This window comes from Pseudochaenichthys georgianus, unplaced genomic scaffold, assembly GCF_902827115.2.
Source record: "Pseudochaenichthys georgianus unplaced genomic scaffold, fPseGeo1.2 scaffold_2156_arrow_ctg1, whole genome shotgun sequence".
NCBI classification, from domain to species: Eukaryota; Metazoa; Chordata; class Actinopteri; order Perciformes; family Channichthyidae; genus Pseudochaenichthys; species Pseudochaenichthys georgianus.
In genome coordinates, this window is record NW_027262816.1 from 5,551 (window position 1) to 8,380 (window position 2,830).

The window sequence follows — 2,830 nt, forward strand, 5'->3', positions numbered from 1 at the left end:
AGTTCTTAACGAAATTGATACTGTTGGATTCAGTACTACTTGGAATACTACCAAAAGTACAATCAAGTACTTTTACTGTGTACTTTTTTAGTAATCCTTTGTCAAACTCCCCTCCAGAGTACATTTTATCATTTGATCTCTCATCAAAGATGGCAGAAAACATGCATTATTGTACTCTGGAGGGGAGTTTGACAAAGGATTACTCAAAAAGTACACAGTAAAAGTACTTGATTGTACTTTTGGTAGTAGTCCAAGTAGTACTGAATCCAACAGTACCAATTTCATTAAGAACTTATTGTACGAAATCATTTTATCTCTCATCAAACATGGCAGAAAACATGCATTATTGTACTCTGGAGGGGAGTTTGACAGGGGATTACTCAAAAAGTACACAGTAAAAGTACTTGATTGTACTTTTGGTAGTAGTCCAAGTAGTACTGAATCCAACAGTATCACTTTCATTAAGAACTTATTGCACGAAATCATTTAATCTCTCATCAAAGATGGCAGAAAACATGCATTATTGTACTCTGGAGGGGAGTTTGACAGGGGATTACTCAAAAGTACACAGTAAAAGTACTTGATTGTACTTGTGGTAGTAGTCTAACAAGTACTGAGTCCAACAGTATCACTTGTATTAAGAATGTATGGCTAAAAATCATTTTATCTCATCAAATATAGCAGAAGTGGCATGATTTTGTTCTCAGGAGGGGAATTTGAGAGTATTACCCAGAAAAAAGACAGTAAAAGTACTTCATTTTATTGTTGGTAGCAGTCAAACTAGGACTGAGTCAAATGTTAGTTTTTTTAACAATTTATGGTAAAAATAATTTGTATCGCATGAAGCAGAAAAAACACGCATTGTGCACTCTTGCGTTACGCTTCTCAGCGATTACCGTAAAGGCGTTATAAATCGCGCACTCAAAAATGAAGAACTGCTCATTTGACCAAGCAAATTTGAGAGACGGCTGAGTTGACCGCAGTGAGGTGAGACACAGTTTCGTGAGGAAAAAACGGGGGGAAGCCCCTTAGCAGGTTAAATGGGAATTAAATCATGTTAAGTAATGTTGAGTGTTCCCGAAGCCCCGGTGTTCCGCAGTGTGTTCTGTTGCACAGTTCGCTGTAGAAACTACGTCCAGGACAAGGTGTTTTGGAGATGATTTATCAGTATTCTCATATTTGTAAGCCTCAATGTGTCCCCCCCCTCTAACATCACCAGAAGTCATCATTTAAGGGGTCTTTTCTCAACAAAACGACACCCCGGACCTCGTATTGTTTGTCCACCATGTTCAATATGTCCCACCAGCCGCCGCTGCTTCATATCGTGTGTTTCTCTGCTCCACAGACTGGTCTCAGGCTGCCCCCTGGCGGTGAGTCTGGGGAACTGCATCGGCTTGAAGGTAAACAGGAAGTAGCAGGAAGCCACCATACTTTTGGACTTGATTCACATGGATACCAGTGAAGAGCAGCTGCACAAAGACATCGCGACAATGTGTTCCTGAACTCTGTGTCTCTCTCTGTGTCTCTGTGTCTCTGTCTGTCTCTCTGTGTCTCTCTCTATTTCTGTCTCTCTGTGTGTCTCTGTCTCTCTGTGTCTCTCTCTCTGTCTGTCTCTGTGTGTCTCTCTCTCTGTCTCTCTCTGTGTGTCTCTCTCTCTGTCTCTCTCTCTGTCTCTCTGTCTGTCTCTCTCTCTGTCTCTGTGTCTCTGTCTGTCTCTCTGTGTCTCTGTCTGTCTCTGTCTCTCTGTCTGTCTCTCTGTGTCTCTCTCTCTCTCTCTCTCTCTCTGTGTCTCTCTCTCTGTCTCTGTCTCTGTCTCTCTCTCTGTGTCTCTCTCTGTCTCTGTGTGTCTCTGTGTCTCTCTCTCTGTCTCTGTCTCTCTCTCTGTGTCTCTCTCTGTCTCTCTCTCAATTCAAAAGCTTTATTAGCATGACCATATTTACATACAGTATTGCCAAAATAGTTGTAACATAACATACTGTAGTTGTGTCTCTTTCTTTCTCTCTCTCTCTCTCTCTCTCTCTCTCTCTCTCTCTCTCTCTCTCTGTGTCTCAGAGGAGGAAATGCTGCTGTGAACGAGAGGGAGAACAGAAGACATGTGGGAGTCTGTGTCCCTCCCCCACCCCACGTGTCCCTCCCCCACCCCACGTGTCCCTCCCTGGAAGGAAGAGGAGGAGGGGTGAGATCCTTTGTCCTCTGGGCTGACCAATCCTCGCTGTCTGACTTCACAAAGTTCCCAGCAGCCCTAGCGGTTCCTCAGCAGGTTCAAAGTGGACCCAGAGCGGGTCAGATCCGGTCCTGAAGCGTCATGTGAGGTCCCTGGCTCCCAGAGACGCACCCAGACCTCCTCACACGTACCTTTGTGCACCTTCAAAGCCTCTGACAGCCAGGCGTCGGCTCCCTTTAGCGGCACGTGTTCTGACACCACAACACAGGAGCACTGGAGGGCACAGACCTATAAACACCCCCCAGAGTCTCACTTATATTGTGTTACTTCGGTAGCACATATACTAAAATTGGAACGATACAGAGAAGATTAGCATGGCCCCTGCGCAAGGATGACACGCAAATTCGTGAAGCGTTCCTTATTGTTTCCTCCCCGCAGCTCTTTTCTGTGATTTAATATGATTTTTTAAAGATTCTATATGATTTGGGTGAAACAGCGCCCCCACGGCCCCTTGCGGTACTGCAGCGCCGCAGCAGAGCCTCCTCTTCCCTGCCCCTCAGGCTCAGTCAGGAGGGGCTTGGACTCTGAGCCGTAGGGTCGCCGGTTCAAGTCCCCGCCCAGACCTAAGTATGGAGTGTGGAGTGCTACTTGGAGAGGTCCCAGCTC

General features: G+C 45.6%; 1 long non-coding RNA gene and 1 other non-coding gene across 2 annotated transcripts; both read left to right on the forward strand.

The window, feature by feature from the left end:
- Window positions 1-951: 951 nt before the first annotated feature.
- Window positions 952-2,136, forward strand: LOC139433340 (uncharacterized). Its single transcript, XR_011642863.1, has 3 exons — window positions 952-987; window positions 1,346-1,400; window positions 2,053-2,136. It is a non-coding gene; the product is annotated as an uncharacterized lncRNA (long non-coding RNA).
- Window positions 2,137-2,484: 348 nt separating this feature from the next.
- On the forward strand, window positions 2,485-2,590 carry LOC117441921 (U6 spliceosomal RNA). Its single transcript, XR_004551463.1, has one exon. It is a non-coding gene; the product is annotated as a U6 spliceosomal RNA (small nuclear RNA).
- Window positions 2,591-2,830: the final 240 nt, after the last annotated feature.